The following is a 17,175-nucleotide window of genomic DNA, read 5'->3' on the forward strand; positions in this document are numbered from 1 at the left end:
AGATGTGATATCGCAGCCTATGAAGTCCATCTGAGGCGTGATTATTGCTAGTTGAAAACTTAACCCAATACCCCGCTTGGGATGATTTGAAATATAGTCAACCCTGGCAATTTTTGATAGTCTCTTGTGAGACTACTATAAATGTGGAAGAGAAGGTAGTGCCAAGACCAAAAATGGGCTGAACCCAACTCATTTCCTCTATAACATTTTTGATGATTCAGCTGACAGGTGAACATTATCTTGCAACTAGGTAAAAACAGAAAAAAGGTGTCAGTAGTATATGCTGTGTCAGAAGTAGTGTTAGGGAGAATTAACTCAGCAACAGCGTGTTTGGGCCCACAATTTCAGCTTTGCCCCCACACTGCCTCTAATTGTTGCAAGTAGTAAGTTACCCAAAACCACTTTACCCACTTCTTCTTGCCTCCTCTAGAGGCAGTGATGGCAAGATTTAATTGAAAAGGTTTTGGGTTTGCGACCCATTGCAGCTGAGCCAGTGGTGCTGAATACCCAAAGAGCTTTGCTCTCGATATTGGTTTTGTACAGGAAAAAAGGTAACATTTATTGAACAACTACCCCACCTTGCCATTAATGACATGTAATCAAGAATCTACCAAAGTGTTAGGTAGGGGGCGGACTGCTAGACATACCAATGTAACAAAAAATAATACAGTTTGCGGAGAAGCTGTTCGAGATACTGCAAACCTTTTGAGTAGCTGTATTCTTACATTCTTTCGCAGAGACGATATCATAGCCTATGAGGTCCATCCGAGGAGTGATTATTGTTGGTTGACAACTTAACCCAAAACTCTACATTGGAATGACTTGAAATATAGTCAGAAGTAGTCTTGGGGAGAATAGTCTCAGAAACGGGGGTTTTGGTCCACACTGTCTCTAATTCTTGCATGAAGTAAGGTACCCTTAGACACGTTATACACCTCCATTAGAGGCACCGGTGGCAAGGTTGAGTTGAATAGGTTTTGGGTTTGCGATCCATTGCAGCTGAGCCAGTGGTGCAGATTACCCAAAATGCTTTGCTCTTGATATTGCTTTTTTACTACTGGAAAAAAGGTAACATCTATTGTATAAGTACCCCACCTTGCCATGAATTACATGTAATCAAGAATCCACCAAAGTGTTAGGTAGGGGGCGAACTGCTAGACATACCTATGTAACAACATAATAATACCGTTAGTGGAGAAGCTGTGCAAGACACTGCAAACAGTTTGAGTAGCTATCCTATGACATTCTTTCGCAGATGCGATATCGTAGCCTATGAAGTCCATCTGAGGCGTGATTATTGCTAGTTGAAAACTTAACCCAATACCCCGCTTGGGATGATTTGAAATATAGTCAACCCTGGCAATTTTTGATAGTCTCTTGTGAGACTACTATAAATGTGGAAGAGAAGGTAGTGCCAAGACCAAAAATGGGCTGAACCCAACTCATTTCCTCTATAACATTTTTGATGATTCAGCTGACAGGTGAACATTATCTTGCAACTAGGTAAAAACAGAAAAAAGGTGTCAGTAGTATATGCTGTGTCAGAAGTAGTGTTAGGGAGAATTAACTCAGCAACAGCGTGTTTGGGCCCACAATTTCAGCTTTGCCCCCACACTGCCTCTAATTGTTGCAAGTAGTAAGTTACCCAAAACCACTTTACCCACTTCTTCTTGCCTCCTCTAGAGGCAGTGATGGCAAGATTTAATTGAAAAGGTTTTGGGTTTGCGACCCATTGCAGCTGAGCCAGTGGTGCTGAATACCCAAAGAGCTTTGCTCTCGATATTGGTTTTGTACAGGAAAAAAGGTAACATTTATTGAACAACTACCCCACCTTGCCATTAATGACATGTAATCAAGAATCTACCAAAGTGTTAGGTAGGGGGCGGACTGCTAGACATACCAATGTAACAAAAAATAATACAGTTTGCGGAGAAGCTGTTCGAGATACTGCAAACCTTTTGAGTAGCTGTATTCTTACATTCTTTCGCAGAGACGATATCATAGCCTATGAGGTCCATCCGAGGAGTGATTATTGTTGGTTGACAACTTAACCCAAAACTCTACATTGGAATGACTTGAAATATAGTCAGAAGTAGTCTTGGGGAGAATAGTCTCAGAAACGGGGGTTTTGGTCCACACTGTCTCTAATTCTTGCATGAAGTAAGGTACCCTTAGACACGTTATACACCTCCATTAGAGGCACCGGTGGCAAGGTTGAGTTGAATAGGTTTTGGGTTTGCGATCCATTGCAGCTGAGCCAGTGGTGCAGATTACCCAAAATGCTTTGCTCTTGATATTGCTTTTTTACTACTGGAAAAAAGGTAACATCTATTGTATAAGTACCCCACCTTGCCATGAATTACATGTAATCAAGAATCCACCAAAGTGTTAGGTAGGGGGCGAACTGCTAGACATACCTATGTAACAACATAATAATACCGTTAGTGGAGAAGCTGTGCAAGACACTGCAAACAGTTTGAGTAGCTATCCTATGACATTCTTTCGCAGATGCGATATCGTAGCCTATGAAGTCCATCTGAGGCGTGATTATTGCTAGTTGAAAACTTAACCCAATACCCCGCTTGGGATGATTTGAAATATAGTCAACCCTGGCAATTTTTGATAGTCTCTTGTGAGACTACTATAAATGTGGAAGAGAAGGTAGTGCCAAGACCAAAAATGGGCTGAACCCAACTCATTTCCTCTATAACATTTTTGATGATTCAGCTGACAGGTGAACATTATCTTGCAACTAGGTAAAAACAGAAAAAAGGTGTCAGTAGTATATGCTGTGTCAGAAGTAGTGTTAGGGAGAATTAACTCAGCAACAGCGTGTTTGGGCCCACAATTTCAGCTTTGCCCCCACACTGCCTCTAATTGTTGCAAGTAGTAAGTTACCCAAAACCACTTTACCCACTTCTTCTTGCCTCCTCTAGAGGCAGTGATGGCAAGATTTAATTGAAAAGGTTTTGGGTTTGCGACCCATTGCAGCTGAGCCAGTGGTGCTGAATACCCAAAGAGCTTTGCTCTCGATATTGGTTTTGTACAGGAAAAAAGGTAACATTTATTGAACAACTACCCCACCTTGCCATTAATGACATGTAATCAAGAATCTACCAAAGTGTTAGGTAGGGGGCGGACTGCTAGACATACCAATGTAACAAAAAATAATACAGTTTGCGGAGAAGCTGTTCGAGATACTGCAAACCTTTTGAGTAGCTGTATTCTTACATTCTTTCGCAGAGACGATATCATAGCCTATGAGGTCCATCCGAGGAGTGATTATTGTTGGTTGACAACTTAACCCAAAACTCTACATTGGAATGACTTGAAATATAGTCAGAAGTAGTCTTGGGGAGAATAGTCTCAGAAACGGGGGTTTTGGTCCACACTGTCTCTAATTCTTGCATGAAGTAAGGTACCCTTAGACACGTTATACACCTCCATTAGAGGCACCGGTGGCAAGGTTGAGTTGAATAGGTTTTGGGTTTGCGATCCATTGCAGCTGAGCCAGTGGTGCAGATTACCCAAAATGCTTTGCTCTTGATATTGCTTTTTTACTACTGGAAAAAAGGTAACATCTATTGTATAAGTACCCCACCTTGCCATGAATTACATGTAATCAAGAATCCACCAAAGTGTTAGGTAGGGGGCGAACTGCTAGACATACCTATGTAACAACATAATAATACCGTTAGTGGAGAAGCTGTGCAAGACACTGCAAACAGTTTGAGTAGCTATCCTATGACATTCTTTCGCAGATGCGATATCGTAGCCTATGAAGTCCATCTGAGGCGTGATTATTGCTAGTTGAAAACTTAACCCAATACCCCGCTTGGGATGATTTGAAATATAGTCAACCCTGGCAATTTTTGATAGTCTCTTGTGAGACTACTATAAATGTGGAAGAGAAGGTAGTGCCAAGACCAAAAATGGGCAGAACCCAACTCATTTCCTCTATAACATTTTTGATGATTCAGCTGACAGGTGAACATTATCTTGCAACTAGGTAAAAACAGAAAAAAGGTGTCAGTAGTATATGCTGTGTCAGAAGTAGTGTTAGGGAGAATTAACTCAGCAACAGCGTGTTTGGGCCCACAATTTCAGCTTTGCCCCCACACTGCCTCTAATTGTTGCAAGTAGTAAGTTACCCAAAACCACTTTACCCACTTCTTCTTGCCTCCTCTAGAGGCAGTGATGGCAAGATTTAATTGAAAAGGTTTTGGGTTTGCGACCCATTGCAGCTGAGCCAGTGGTGCTGAATACCCAAAGAGCTTTGCTCTCGATATTGGTTTTGTACAGGAAAAAAGGTAACATTTATTGAACAACTACCCCACCTTGCCATTAATGACATGTAATCAAGAATCTACCAAAGTGTTAGGTAGGGGGCGGACTGCTAGACATACCAATGTAACAAAAAATAATACAGTTTGCGGAGAAGCTGTTCGAGATACTGCAAACCTTTTGAGTAGCTGTATTCTTACATTCTTTCGCAGAGACGATATCATAGCCTATGAGGTCCATCCGAGGAGTGATTATTGTTGGTTGACAACTTACACCAAAACTCTACATTGGAATGACTTGAAATATAGTCAGAAGTAGTCTTGGGGAGAATAGTCTCAGAAACGGGGGTTTTGGTCCACACTGTCTCTAATTCTTGCATGAAGTAAGGTACCCTTAGACACGTTATACACCTCCATTAGAGGCACCGGTGGCAAGGTTGAGTTGAATAGGTTTTGGGTTTGCGATCCATTGCAGCTGAGCCAGTGGTGCAGATTACCCAAAATGCTTTGCTCTTGATATTGCTTTTTTACTACTGGAAAAAAGGTAACATCTATTGTATAAGTACCCCACCTTGCCATGAATTACATGTAATCAAGAATCCACCAAAGTGTTAGGTAGGGGGCGAACTGCTAGACATACCTATGTAACAACATAATAATACCGTTAGTGGAGAAGCTGTGCAAGACACTGCAAACAGTTTGAGTAGCTATCCTATGACATTCTTTCGCAGATGCGATATCGTAGCCTATGAAGTCCATCTGAGGCGTGATTATTGCTAGTTGAAAACTTAACCCAATACCCCGCTTGGGATGATTTGAAATATAGTCAACCCTGGCAATTTTTGATAGTCTCTTGTGAGACTACTATAAATGTGGAAGAGAAGGTAGTGCCAAGACCAAAAATGGGCTGAACCCAACTCATTTCCTCTATAACATTTTTGATGATTCAGCTGACAGGTGAACATTATCTTGCAACTAGGTAAAAACAGAAAAAAGGTGTCAGTAGTATATGCTGTGTCAGAAGTAGTGTTAGGGAGAATTAACTCAGCAACAGCGTGTTTGGGCCCACAATTTCAGCTTTGCCCCCACACTGCCTCTAATTGTTGCAAGTAGTAAGTTACCCAAAACCACTTTACCCACTTCTTCTTGCCTCCTCTAGAGGCAGTGATGGCAAGATTTAATTGAAAAGGTTTTGGGTTTGCGACCCATTGCAGCTGAGCCAGTGGTGCTGAATACCCAAAGAGCTTTGCTCTCGATATTGGTTTTGTACAGGAAAAAAGGTAACATTTATTGAACAACTACCCCACCTTGCCATTAATGACATGTAATCAAGAATCTACCAAAGTGTTAGGTAGGGGGCGGACTGCTAGACATACCAATGTAACAAAAAATAATACAGTTTGCGGAGAAGCTGTTCGAGATACTGCAAACCTTTTGAGTAGCTGTATTCTTACATTCTTTCGCAGAGACGATATCATAGCCTATGAGGTCCATCCGAGGAGTGATTATTGTTGGTTGACAACTTAACCCAAAACTCTACATTGGAATGACTTGAAATATAGTCAGAAGTAGTCTTGGGGAGAATAGTCTCAGAAACGGGGGTTTTGGTCCACACTGTCTCTAATTCTTGCATGAAGTAAGGTACCCTTAGACACGTTATACACCTCCATTAGAGGCACCGGTGGCAAGGTTGAGTTGAATAGGTTTTGGGTTTGCGATCCATTGCAGCTGAGCCAGTGGTGCAGATTACCCAAAATGCTTTGCTCTTGATATTGCTTTTTTACTACTGGAAAAAAGGTAACATCTATTGTATAAGTACCCCACCTTGCCATGAATTACATGTAATCAAGAATCCACCAAAGTGTTAGGTAGGGGGCGAACTGCTAGACATACCTATGTAACAACATAATAATACCGTTAGTGGAGAAGCTGTGCAAGACACTGCAAACAGTTTGAGTAGCTATCCTATGACATTCTTTCGCAGATGCGATATCGTAGCCTATGAAGTCCATCTGAGGCGTGATTATTGCTAGTTGAAAACTTAACCCAATACCCCGCTTGGGATGATTTGAAATATAGTCAACCCTGGCAATTTTTGATAGTCTCTTGTGAGACTACTATAAATGTGGAAGAGAAGGTAGTGCCAAGACCAAAAATGGGCTGAACCCAACTCATTTCCTCTATAACATTTTTGATGATTCAGCTGACAGGTGAACATTATCTTGCAACTAGGTAAAAACAGAAAAAAGGTGTCAGTAGTATATGCTGTGTCAGAAGTAGTGTTAGGGAGAATTAACTCAGCAACAGCGTGTTTGGGCCCACAATTTCAGCTTTGCCCCCACACTGCCTCTAATTGTTGCAAGTAGTAAGTTACCCAAAACCACTTTACCCACTTCTTCTTGCCTCCTCTAGAGGCAGTGATGGCAAGATTTAATTGAAAAGGTTTTGGGTTTGCGACCCATTGCAGCTGAGCCAGTGGTGCTGAATACCCAAAGAGCTTTGCTCTCGATATTGGTTTTGTACAGGAAAAAAGGTAACATTTATTGAACAACTACCCCACCTTGCCATTAATGACATGTAATCAAGAATCTACCAAAGTGTTAGGTAGGGGGCGGACTGCTAGACATACCAATGTAACAAAAAATAATACAGTTTGCGGAGAAGCTGTTCGAGATACTGCAAACCTTTTGAGTAGCTGTATTCTTACATTCTTTCGCAGAGACGATATCATAGCCTATGAGGTCCATCCGAGGAGTGATTATTGTTGGTTGACAACTTAACCCAAAACTCTACATTGGAATGACTTGAAATATAGTCAGAAGTAGTCTTGGGGAGAATAGTCTCAGAAACGGGGGTTTTGGTCCACACTGTCTCTAATTCTTGCATGAAGTAAGGTACCCTTAGACACGTTATACACCTCCATTAGAGGCACCGGTGGCAAGGTTGAGTTGAATAGGTTTTGGGTTTGCGATCCATTGCAGCTGAGCCAGTGGTGCAGATTACCCAAAATGCTTTGCTCTTGATATTGCTTTTTTACTACTGGAAAAAAGGTAACATCTATTGTATAAGTACCCCACCTTGCCATGAATTACATGTAATCAAGAATCCACCAAAGTGTTAGGTAGGGGGCGAACTGCTAGACATACCTATGTAACAACATAATAATACCGTTAGTGGAGAAGCTGTGCAAGACACTGCAAACAGTTTGAGTAGCTATCCTATGACATTCTTTCGCAGATGCGATATCGTAGCCTATGAAGTCCATCTGAGGCGTGATTATTGCTAGTTGAAAACTTAACCCAATACCCCGCTTGGGATGATTCGAAATATAGTCAACCCTGGCAATTTTTGATAGTCTCTTGTGAGACTACTATAAATGTGGAAGAGAAGGTAGTGCCAAGACCAAAAATGGGCAGAACCCAACTCATTTCCTCTATAACATTTTTGATGATTCAGCTGAAGGTGAACATTATCTTGCAACTAGGTAAAAACAGAAAAAAGGTGTCAGTAGTATATGCTGTGTCAGAAGTAGTGTTAGGGAGAATTAACTCAGCAACAGCGTGTTTGGGCCCACAATTTCAGCTTTGCCCCCACACTGCCTCTAATTGTTGCAAGTAGTAAGTTACCCAAAACCACTTTACCCACTTCTTCTTGCCTCCTCTAGAGGCAGTGATGGCAAGATTTAATTGAAAAGGTTTTGGGTTTGCGACCCATTGCAGCTGAGCCAGTGGTGCTGAATACCCAAAGAGCTTTGCTCTCGATATTGGTTTTGTACAGGAAAAAAGGTAACATTTATTGAACAACTACCCCACCTTGCCATTAATGACATGTAATCAAGAATCTACCAAAGTGTTAGGTAGGGGGCGGACTGCTAGACATACCAATGTAACAAAAAATAATACAGTTTGCGGAGAAGCTGTTCGAGATACTGCAAACCTTTTGAGTAGCTGTATTCTTACATTCTTTCGCAGAGACGATATCATAGCCTATGAGGTCCATCCGAGGAGTGATTATTGTTGGTTGACAACTTAACCCAAAACTCTACATTGGAATGACTTGAAATATAGTCAGAAGTAGTCTTGGGGAGAATAGTCTCAGAAACGGGGGTTTTGGTCCACACTGTCTCTAATTCTTGCATGAAGTAAGGTACCCTTAGACACGTTATACACCTCCATTAGAGGCACCGGTGGCAAGGTTGAGTTGAATAGGTTTTGGGTTTGCGATCCATTGCAGCTGAGCCAGTGGTGCAGATTACCCAAAATGCTTTGCTCTTGATATTGCTTTTTTACTACTGGAAAAAAGGTAACATCTATTGTATAAGTACCCCACCTTGCCATGAATTACATGTAATCAAGAATCCACCAAAGTGTTAGGTAGGGGGCGAACTGCTAGACATACCTATGTAACAACATAATAATACCGTTAGTAGAGAAGCTGTGCAAGACACTGCAAACAGTTTGAGTAGCTGTCCTATGACATTCTTTCGCAGATGCGATATCGTAGCCTATGAAGTCCATCTGAGGCGTGATTATTGCTAGTTGAAAACTTAACCCAATACCCCGCTTGGGATGATTTGAAATATAGTCAACCCTGGCAATTTTTGATAGTCTCTTGTGAGACTACTATAAATGTGGAAGAGAAGGTAGTGCCAAGACCAAAAATGGGCTGCACCCAACTCATTTCCTCTATAACATTTTTGATGATTCAGCTGACAGGTGAACATTATCTTGCAACTAGGTAAAAACAGAAAAAAGGTGTCAGTAGTATATGCTGTGTCAGAAGTAGTGTTAGGGAGAATTAACTCAGCAACAGCGTGTTTGGGCCCACAATTTCAGCTTTGCCCCCACACTGCCTCTAATTGTTGCAAGTAGTAAGTTACCCAAAACCACTTTACCCACTTCTTCTTGCCTCCTCTAGAGGCAGTGATGGCAAGATTTAATTGAAAAGGTTTTGGGTTTGCGACCCATTGCAGCTGAGCCAGTGGTGCTGAATACCCAAAGAGCTTTGCTCTCGATATTGGTTTTGTACAGGAAAAAAGGTAACATTTATTGAACAACTACCCCACCTTGCCATTAATGACATGTAATCAAGAATCTACCAAAGTGTTAGGTAGGGGGCGGACTGCTAGACATACCAATGTAACAAAAAATAATACAGTTTGCGGAGAAGCTGTTCGAGATACTGCAAACCTTTTGAGTAGCTGTATTCTTACATTCTTTCGCAGAGACGATATCATAGCCTATGAGGTCCATCCGAGGAGTGATTATTGTTGGTTGACAACTTAACCCAAAACTCTACATTGGAATGACTTGAAATATAGTCAGAAGTAGTCTTGGGGAGAATAGTCTCAGAAACGGGGGTTTTGGTCCACACTGTCTCTAATTCTTGCATGAAGTAAGGTACCCTTAGACACGTTATACACCTCCATTAGAGGCACCGGTGGCAAGGTTGAGTTGAATAGGTTTTGGGTTTGCGATCCATTGCAGCTGAGCCAGTGGTGCAGATTACCCAAAATGCTTTGCTCTTGATATTGCTTTTTTACTACTGGAAAAAAGGTAACATCTATTGTATAAGTACCCCACCTTGCCATGAATTACATGTAATCAAGAATCCACCAAAAGTGTTAGGTAGGGGGCGAACTGCTAGACATACCTATGTAACAACATAATAATACCGTTAGTGGAGAAGCTGTGCAAGACACTGCAAACAGTTTGAGTAGCTATCCTATGACATTCTTTCGCAGATGCGATATCGTAGCCTATGAAGTCCATCTGAGGCGTGATTATTGCTAGTTGAAAACTTAACCCAATACCCCGCTTGGGATGATTTGAAATATAGTCAACCCTGGCAATTTTTGATAGTCTCTTGTGAGACTACTATAAATGTGGAAGAGAAGGTAGTGCCAAGACCAAAAATGGGCTGCACCCAACTCATTTCCTCTATAACATTTTTGATGATTCAGCTGACAGGTGAACATTATCTTGCAACTAGGTAAAAACAGAAAAAAGGTGTCAGTAGTATATGCTGTGTCAGAAGTAGTGTTAGGGAGAATTAACTCAGCAACAGCGTGTTTGGGCCCACAATTTCAGCTTTGCCCCCACACTGCCTCTAATTGTTGCAAGTAGTAAGTTACCCAAAACCACTTTACCCACTTCTTCTTGCCTCCTCTAGAGGCAGTGATGGCAAGATTTAATTGAAAAGGTTTTGGGTTTGCGACCCATTGCAGCTGAGCCAGTGGTGCTGAATACCCAAAGAGCTTTGCTCTCGATATTGGTTTTGTACAGGAAAAAAGGTAACATTTATTGAACAACTACCCCACCTTGCCATTAATGACATGTAATCAAGAATCTACCAAAGTGTTAGGTAGGGGGCGGACTGCTAGACATACCAATGTAACAAAAAATAATACAGTTTGCGGAGAAGCTGTTCGAGATACTGCAAACCTTTTGAGTAGCTGTATTCTTACATTCTTTCGCAGAGACGATATCATAGCCTATGAGGTCCATCCGAGGAGTGATTATTGTTGGTTGACAACTTAACCCAAAACTCTACATTGGAATGACTTGAAATATAGTCAGAAGTAGTCTTGGGGAGAATAGTCTCAGAAACGGGGGTTTTGGTCCACACTGTCTCTAATTCTTGCATGAAGTAAGGTACCCTTAGACACGTTATACACCTCCATTAGAGGCACCGGTGGCAAGGTTGAGTTGAATAGGTTTTGGGTTTGCGATCCATTGCAGCTGAGCCAGTGGTGCAGATTACCCAAAATGCTTTGCTCTTGATATTGCTTTTTTACTACTGGAAAAAAGGTAACATCTATTGTATAAGTACCCCACCTTGCCATGAATTACATGTAATCAAGAATCCACCAAAAGTGTTAGGTAGGGGGCGAACTGCTAGACATACCTATGTAACAACATAATAATACCGTTAGTGGAGAAGCTGTGCAAGACACTGCAAACAGTTTGAGTAGCTATCCTATGACATTCTTTCGCAGATGCGATATCGTAGCCTATGAAGTCCATCTGAGGCGTGATTATTGCTAGTTGAAAACTTAACCCAATACCCCGCTTGGGATGATTCGAAATATAGTCAACCCTGGCAATTTTTGATAGTCTCTTGTGAGACTACTATAAATGTGGAAGAGAAGGTAGTGCCAAGACCAAAAATGGGCAGAACCCAACTCATTTCCTCTATAACATTTTTGATGATTCAGCTGAAGGTGAACATTATCTTGCAACTAGGTAAAAACAGAAAAAAGGTGTCAGTAGTATATGCTGTGTCAGAAGTAGTGTTAGGGAGAATTAACTCAGCAACAGCGTGTTTGGGCCCACAATTTCAGCTTTGCCCCCACACTGCCTCTAATTGTTGCAAGTAGTAAGTTACCCAAAACCACTTTACCCACTTCTTCTTGCCTCCTCTAGAGGCAGTGATGGCAAGATTTAATTGAAAAGGTTTTGGGTTTGCGACCCATTGCAGCTGAGCCAGTGGTGCTGAATACCCAAAGAGCTTTGCTCTCGATATTGGTTTTGTACAGGAAAAAAGGTAACATTTATTGAACAACTACCCCACCTTGCCATTAATGACATGTAATCAAGAATCTACCAAAGTGTTAGGTAGGGGGCGGACTGCTAGACATACCAATGTAACAAAAAATAATACAGTTTGCGGAGAAGCTGTTCGAGATACTGCAAACCTTTTGAGTAGCTGTATTCTTACATTCTTTCGCAGAGACGATATCATAGCCTATGAGGTCCATCCGAGGAGTGATTGTTGTTGGTTGACAACTTAACCCAAAACTCTACATTGGAATGACTTGAAATATAGTCAGAAGTAGTCTTGGGGAGAATAGTCTCAGAAACGGGGGTTTTGGTCCACACTGTCTCTAATTCTTGCATGAAGTAAGGTACCCTTAGACACGTTATACACCTCCATTAGAGGCACCGGTGGCAAGGTTGAGTTGAATAGGTTTTGGGTTTGCGATCCATTGCAGCTGAGCCAGTGGTGCAGATTACCCAAAATGCTTTGCTCTTGATATTGCTTTTTTACTACTGGAAAAAAGGTAACATCTATTGTATAAGTACCCCACCTTGCCATGAATTACATGTAATCAAGAATCCACCAAAAGTGTTAGGTAGGGGGCGAACTGCTAGACATACCTATGTAACAACATAATAATACCGTTAGTGGAGAAGCTGTGCAAGACACTGCAAACAGTTTGAGTAGCTATCCTATGACATTCTTTCGCAGATGCGATATCGTAGCCTATGAAGTCCATCTGAGGCGTGATTATTGCTAGTTGAAAACTTAACCCAATACCCCGCTTGGGATGATTCGAAATATAGTCAACCCTGGCAATTTTTGATAGTCTCTTGTGAGACTACTATAAATGTGGAAGAGAAGGTAGTGCCAAGACCAAAAATGGGCAGAACCCAACTCATTTCCTCTATAACATTTTTGATGATTCAGCTGAAGGTGAACATTATCTTGCAACTAGGTAAAAACAGAAAAAAGGTGTCAGTAGTATATGCTGTGTCAGAAGTAGTGTTAGGGAGAATTAACTCAGCAACAGCGTGTTTGGGCCCACAATTTCAGCTTTGCCCCACACTGCCTCTAATTGTTGCAAGTAGTAAGTTACCCAAAACCACTTTACCCACTTCTTCTTGCCTCCTCTAGAGGCAGTGATGGCAAGATTTAATTGAAAAGGTTTTGGGTTTGCGACCCATTGCAGCTGAGCCAGTGGTGCTGAATACCCAAAGAGCTTTGCTCTCGATATTGGTTTTGTACAGGAAAAAAGGTAACATTTATTGAACAACTACCCCACCTTGCCATTAATGACATGTAATCAAGAATCTACCAAAGTGTTAGGTAGGGGGCGGACTGCTAGACATACCAATGTAACAAAAAATAATACAGTTTGCGGAGAAGCTGTTCGAGATACTGCAAACCTTTTGAGTAGCTGTATTCTTACATTCTTTCGCAGAGACGATATCATAGCCTATGAGGTCCATCCGAGGAGTGATTATTGTTGGTTGACAACTTAACCCAAAACTCTACATTGGAATGACTTGAAATATAGTCAGAAGTAGTCTTGGGGAGAATAGTCTCAGAAACGGGGGTTTTGGTCCACACTGTCTCTAATTCTTGCATGAAGTAAGGTACCCTTAGACACGTTATACACCTCCATTAGAGGCACCGGTGGCAAGGTTGAGTTGAATAGGTTTTGGGTTTGCGATCCATTGCAGCTGAGCCAGTGGTGCAGATTACCCAAAATGCTTTGCTCTTGATATTGCTTTTTTACTACTGGAAAAAAGGTAACATCTATTGTATAAGTACCCCACCTTGCCATGAATTACATGTAATCAAGAATCCACCAAAAGTGTTAGGTAGGGGGCGAACTGCTAGACATACCTATGTAACAACATAATAATACCGTTAGTGGAGAAGCTGTGCAAGACACTGCAAACAGTTTGAGTAGCTATCCTATGACATTCTTTCGCAGATGCGATATCGTAGCCTATGAAGTCCATCTGAGGCGTGATTATTGCTAGTTGAAAACTTAACCCAATACCCCGCTTGGGATGATTCGAAATATAGTCAACCCTGGCAATTTTTGATAGTCTCTTGTGAGACTACTATAAATGTGGAAGAGAAGGTAGTGCCAAGACCAAAAATGGGCAGAACCCAACTCATTTCCTCTATAACATTTTTGATGATTCAGCTGAAGGTGAACATTATCTTGCAACTAGGTAAAAACAGAAAAAAGGTGTCAGTAGTATATGCTGTGTCAGAAGTAGTGTTAGGGAGAATTAACTCAGCAACAGCGTGTTTGGGCCCACAATTTCAGCTTTGCCCCACACTGCCTCTAATTGTTGCAAGTAGTAAGTTACCCAAAACCACTTTACCCACTTCTTCTTGCCTCCTCTAGAGGCAGTGATGGCAAGATTTAATTGAAAAGGTTTTGGGTTTGCGACCCATTGCAGCTGAGCCAGTGGTGCTGAATACCCAAAGAGCTTTGCTCTCGATATTGGTTTTGTACAGGAAAAAAGGTAACATTTATTGAACAACTACCCCACCTTGCCATTAATGACATGTAATCAAGAATCTACCAAAGTGTTAGGTAGGGGGCGGACTGCTAGACATACCAATGTAACAAAAAATAATACAGTTTGCGGAGAAGCTGTTCGAGATACTGCAAACCTTTTGAGTAGCTGTATTCTTACATTCTTTCGCAGAGACGATATCATAGCCTATGAGGTCCATCCGAGGAGTGATTATTGTTGGTTGACAACTTAACCCAAAACTCTACATTGGAATGACTTGAAATATAGTCAGAAGTAGTCTTGGGGAGAATAGTCTCAGAAACGGGGGTTTTGGTCCACACTGTCTCTAATTCTTGCATGAAGTAAGGTACCCTTAGACACGTTATACACCTCCATTAGAGGCACCGGTGGCAAGGTTGAGTTGAATAGGTTTTGGGTTTGCGATCCATTGCAGCTGAGCCAGTGGTGCAGATTACCCAAAATGCTTTGCTCTTGATATTGCTTTTTTACTACTGGAAAAAAGGTAACATCTATTGTATAAGTACCCCACCTTGCCATGAATTACATGTAATCAAGAATCCACCAAAGTGTTAGGTAGGGGGCGAACTGCTAGACATACCTATGTAACAACATAATAATACCGTTAGTAGAGAAGCTGTGCAAGACACTGCAAACATTTTGAGTAGCTGTCCTATGACATTCTTTCGCAGATGCGATATCGTAGCCTATGAAGTCCATCTGAGGCGTGATTATTGCTAGTTGAAAACTTAACCCAATACCCCGCTTGGGATGATTTGAAATATAGTCAACCCTGGCAATTTTTGATAGTCTCTTGTGAGACTACTATAAATGTGGAAGAGAAGGTAGTGCCAAGACCAAAAATGGGCTGAACCCAACTCATTTCCTCTATAACATTTTTGATGATTCAGCTGACAGGTGAACATTATCTTGCAACTAGGTAAAAACAGAAAAAAGGTGTCAGTAGTATATGCTGTGTCAGAAGTAGTGTTAGGGAGAATTAACTCAGCAACAGCGTGTTTGGGCCCACAATTTCAGCTTTGCCCCCACACTGCCTCTAATTGTTGCAAGTAGTAAGTTACCCAAAACCACTTTACCCACTTCTTCTTGCCTCCTCTAGAGGCAGTGATGGCAAGATTTAATTGAAAAGGTTTTGGGTTTGCGACCCATTGCAGCTGAGCCAGTGGTGCTGAATACCCAAAGAGCTTTGCTCTCGATATTGGTTTTGTACAGGAAAAAAGGTAACATTTATTGAACAACTACCTCACCTTGCCATTAATGACATGTAATCAAGAATCTACCAAAGTGTTAGGTAGGGGGCGGACTGCTAGACATACCAATGTAACAAAAAATAATACAGTTTGCGGAGAAGCTGTTCGAGATACTGCAAACCTTTTGAGTAGCTGTATTCTTACATTCTTTCGCAGAGACGATATCATAGCCTATGAGGTCCATCCGAGGAGTGATTATTGTTGGTTGACAACTTAACCCAAAACTCTACATTGGAATGACTTGAAATATAGTCAGAAGTAGTCTTGGGGAGAATAGTCTCAGAAACGGGGGGTTTGGTCCACACTGTCTCTAATTCTTGCATGAAGTAAGGTACCCTTAGACACGTTATACACCTCCATTAGAGGCACCGGTGGCAAGGTTGAGTTGAATAGGTTTTGGGTTTGCGATCCATTGCAGCTGAGCCAGTGGTGCAGATTACCCAAAATGCTTTGCTCTTTATATTGCTTTTTTGCTACTGGAAAAAGGGTAACATCTATTGTATAAGTACCCCACCTTGCCATGAATTACATGCAATCAAGAATCCACCAAAGTGTTAGGTAGGGGGCGAACTGCTAGACATACCTATGTAACAACATAATAATACCGTTAGTGGAGAAGCTGTGCAAGACACTGCAAACAGTTTGAGTAGCTATCCTATGACATTCTTTCGCAGATGCGATATCGTAGCCAATGAAGTCCATCTGAGGCGTGATTATTGCTAGTTGAAAACTTAACCCAATACCCCGCTTGGGATGACTTGAAATACAGTCAACCCTGGCAATTTTTGATAGTCTATTGTGAGACTACTATAAATGTGGAAGAGAAGGTAGTGCCAAGACCAAAAATGGGCTGAACCCAACTCATTTCCTCTATAACATTTTTGATGATTCAGCTGACAGGTGAACATTATCTTGCAACTAGGTAAAAACAGAAAAAAGGTGTCAGTAGTATATGCTGTGTCAGAAGTAGTGTTAGGGAGAATTAACTCAGCAACAGCGTGTTTGGGCCCACAATTTCAGCTTTGCCCCCACACTGCCTCTAATTGTTGCAAGTAGTAAGTTACCCAAAACCACTTTACCCACTTCTTCTTGCCTCCTCTAGAGGCAGTGATGGCAAGATTTAATTGAAAAGGTTTTGGGTTTGCGACCCATTGCAGCTGAGCCAGTGGTGCTGAATACCCAAAGAGCTTTGCTCTCGATATTGGTTTTGTACAGGAAAAAAGGTAACATTTATTGAACAACTACCCCACCTTGCCATTAATGACATGTAATCAAGAATCCACCAAAGGCTTAAGTAAGGGGCGGACTGCTAGACATACCAATGTGACAAAAATGCAAGAATTAGAGACAGTGTGGACCAAAAACCCCTGTTTTTGAGACTATTCTCCCCAAGACTTCTTCTGACTATATTTCAAGTCATTCCAATGTAGAGTTTGGGTTAAGTTGTCAACCATCAATACATTTACATTTACATTTAAGTCATTTAGCAGACGCTCTTATCCAGAGCGACTTACAAATTGGTGCATTCACCTTATGACATCCAGTGGAACAGCCACTTTA

The 17,175-nt window shown here is 41.5% G+C and overlaps 26 non-coding genes and 1 pseudogene across 26 annotated transcripts; all 27 read left to right on the top strand.

Moving 5' to 3' along the window:
- On the top strand, positions 1-132 carry LOC129851638 (U4 spliceosomal RNA; annotated as a pseudogene).
- Positions 133-725: 593 nt separating this feature from the next.
- On the top strand, positions 726-862 carry LOC129851639 (U4 spliceosomal RNA). Its single transcript, XR_008759009.1, has one exon. It is a non-coding gene; the product is annotated as a U4 spliceosomal RNA (small nuclear RNA).
- A 381-nt stretch (positions 863-1,243) lies between these two features.
- Positions 1,244-1,385, top strand: LOC129851624 (U4 spliceosomal RNA). Its single transcript, XR_008758996.1, has one exon. It is a non-coding gene; the product is annotated as a U4 spliceosomal RNA (small nuclear RNA).
- Positions 1,386-1,978: 593 nt separating this feature from the next.
- Positions 1,979-2,115, top strand: LOC129851640 (U4 spliceosomal RNA). The gene has a single exon (XR_008759010.1). It is a non-coding gene; the product is annotated as a U4 spliceosomal RNA (small nuclear RNA).
- A 381-nt stretch (positions 2,116-2,496) lies between these two features.
- On the top strand, positions 2,497-2,638 carry LOC129851625 (U4 spliceosomal RNA). The gene has a single exon (XR_008758997.1). It is a non-coding gene; the product is annotated as a U4 spliceosomal RNA (small nuclear RNA).
- A 593-nt stretch (positions 2,639-3,231) lies between these two features.
- Positions 3,232-3,368, top strand: LOC129851641 (U4 spliceosomal RNA). Its single transcript, XR_008759011.1, has one exon. It is a non-coding gene; the product is annotated as a U4 spliceosomal RNA (small nuclear RNA).
- A 381-nt stretch (positions 3,369-3,749) lies between these two features.
- On the top strand, positions 3,750-3,891 carry LOC129851627 (U4 spliceosomal RNA). Its single transcript, XR_008758998.1, has one exon. It is a non-coding gene; the product is annotated as a U4 spliceosomal RNA (small nuclear RNA).
- Positions 3,892-4,484: 593 nt separating this feature from the next.
- Positions 4,485-4,621, top strand: LOC129851651 (U4 spliceosomal RNA). The gene has a single exon (XR_008759020.1). It is a non-coding gene; the product is annotated as a U4 spliceosomal RNA (small nuclear RNA).
- Positions 4,622-5,002: 381 nt separating this feature from the next.
- Positions 5,003-5,144, top strand: LOC129851628 (U4 spliceosomal RNA). Its single transcript, XR_008758999.1, has one exon. It is a non-coding gene; the product is annotated as a U4 spliceosomal RNA (small nuclear RNA).
- Positions 5,145-5,737: 593 nt separating this feature from the next.
- On the top strand, positions 5,738-5,874 carry LOC129851642 (U4 spliceosomal RNA). The gene has a single exon (XR_008759012.1). It is a non-coding gene; the product is annotated as a U4 spliceosomal RNA (small nuclear RNA).
- Positions 5,875-6,255: 381 nt separating this feature from the next.
- LOC129851629 (U4 spliceosomal RNA) lies at positions 6,256-6,397 on the top strand. Its single transcript, XR_008759000.1, has one exon. It is a non-coding gene; the product is annotated as a U4 spliceosomal RNA (small nuclear RNA).
- Positions 6,398-6,990: 593 nt separating this feature from the next.
- LOC129851643 (U4 spliceosomal RNA) lies at positions 6,991-7,127 on the top strand. The gene has a single exon (XR_008759013.1). It is a non-coding gene; the product is annotated as a U4 spliceosomal RNA (small nuclear RNA).
- A 381-nt stretch (positions 7,128-7,508) lies between these two features.
- LOC129851633 (U4 spliceosomal RNA) lies at positions 7,509-7,650 on the top strand. The gene has a single exon (XR_008759004.1). It is a non-coding gene; the product is annotated as a U4 spliceosomal RNA (small nuclear RNA).
- A 592-nt stretch (positions 7,651-8,242) lies between these two features.
- LOC129851645 (U4 spliceosomal RNA) lies at positions 8,243-8,379 on the top strand. Its single transcript, XR_008759014.1, has one exon. It is a non-coding gene; the product is annotated as a U4 spliceosomal RNA (small nuclear RNA).
- A 381-nt stretch (positions 8,380-8,760) lies between these two features.
- On the top strand, positions 8,761-8,902 carry LOC129851630 (U4 spliceosomal RNA). Its single transcript, XR_008759001.1, has one exon. It is a non-coding gene; the product is annotated as a U4 spliceosomal RNA (small nuclear RNA).
- Positions 8,903-9,495: 593 nt separating this feature from the next.
- On the top strand, positions 9,496-9,632 carry LOC129851646 (U4 spliceosomal RNA). The gene has a single exon (XR_008759015.1). It is a non-coding gene; the product is annotated as a U4 spliceosomal RNA (small nuclear RNA).
- A 382-nt stretch (positions 9,633-10,014) lies between these two features.
- LOC129851631 (U4 spliceosomal RNA) lies at positions 10,015-10,156 on the top strand. Its single transcript, XR_008759002.1, has one exon. It is a non-coding gene; the product is annotated as a U4 spliceosomal RNA (small nuclear RNA).
- A 593-nt stretch (positions 10,157-10,749) lies between these two features.
- LOC129851647 (U4 spliceosomal RNA) lies at positions 10,750-10,886 on the top strand. Its single transcript, XR_008759016.1, has one exon. It is a non-coding gene; the product is annotated as a U4 spliceosomal RNA (small nuclear RNA).
- A 382-nt stretch (positions 10,887-11,268) lies between these two features.
- On the top strand, positions 11,269-11,410 carry LOC129851634 (U4 spliceosomal RNA). The gene has a single exon (XR_008759005.1). It is a non-coding gene; the product is annotated as a U4 spliceosomal RNA (small nuclear RNA).
- Positions 11,411-12,002: 592 nt separating this feature from the next.
- Positions 12,003-12,139, top strand: LOC129851652 (U4 spliceosomal RNA). Its single transcript, XR_008759021.1, has one exon. It is a non-coding gene; the product is annotated as a U4 spliceosomal RNA (small nuclear RNA).
- Positions 12,140-12,521: 382 nt separating this feature from the next.
- LOC129851635 (U4 spliceosomal RNA) lies at positions 12,522-12,663 on the top strand. Its single transcript, XR_008759006.1, has one exon. It is a non-coding gene; the product is annotated as a U4 spliceosomal RNA (small nuclear RNA).
- Positions 12,664-13,254: 591 nt separating this feature from the next.
- LOC129851648 (U4 spliceosomal RNA) lies at positions 13,255-13,391 on the top strand. Its single transcript, XR_008759017.1, has one exon. It is a non-coding gene; the product is annotated as a U4 spliceosomal RNA (small nuclear RNA).
- A 382-nt stretch (positions 13,392-13,773) lies between these two features.
- Positions 13,774-13,915, top strand: LOC129851636 (U4 spliceosomal RNA). Its single transcript, XR_008759007.1, has one exon. It is a non-coding gene; the product is annotated as a U4 spliceosomal RNA (small nuclear RNA).
- Positions 13,916-14,506: 591 nt separating this feature from the next.
- On the top strand, positions 14,507-14,643 carry LOC129851649 (U4 spliceosomal RNA). The gene has a single exon (XR_008759018.1). It is a non-coding gene; the product is annotated as a U4 spliceosomal RNA (small nuclear RNA).
- Positions 14,644-15,024: 381 nt separating this feature from the next.
- On the top strand, positions 15,025-15,166 carry LOC129851632 (U4 spliceosomal RNA). Its single transcript, XR_008759003.1, has one exon. It is a non-coding gene; the product is annotated as a U4 spliceosomal RNA (small nuclear RNA).
- Positions 15,167-15,759: 593 nt separating this feature from the next.
- Positions 15,760-15,896, top strand: LOC129851650 (U4 spliceosomal RNA). The gene has a single exon (XR_008759019.1). It is a non-coding gene; the product is annotated as a U4 spliceosomal RNA (small nuclear RNA).
- A 381-nt stretch (positions 15,897-16,277) lies between these two features.
- On the top strand, positions 16,278-16,419 carry LOC129851637 (U4 spliceosomal RNA). Its single transcript, XR_008759008.1, has one exon. It is a non-coding gene; the product is annotated as a U4 spliceosomal RNA (small nuclear RNA).
- The last annotated feature ends 756 nt before the right edge of the window (positions 16,420-17,175 follow it).

This window comes from Salvelinus fontinalis, chromosome 3, assembly GCF_029448725.1.
Source record: "Salvelinus fontinalis isolate EN_2023a chromosome 3, ASM2944872v1, whole genome shotgun sequence".
Lineage (NCBI taxonomy): Eukaryota > Metazoa > Chordata > Actinopteri > Salmoniformes > Salmonidae > Salvelinus > Salvelinus fontinalis.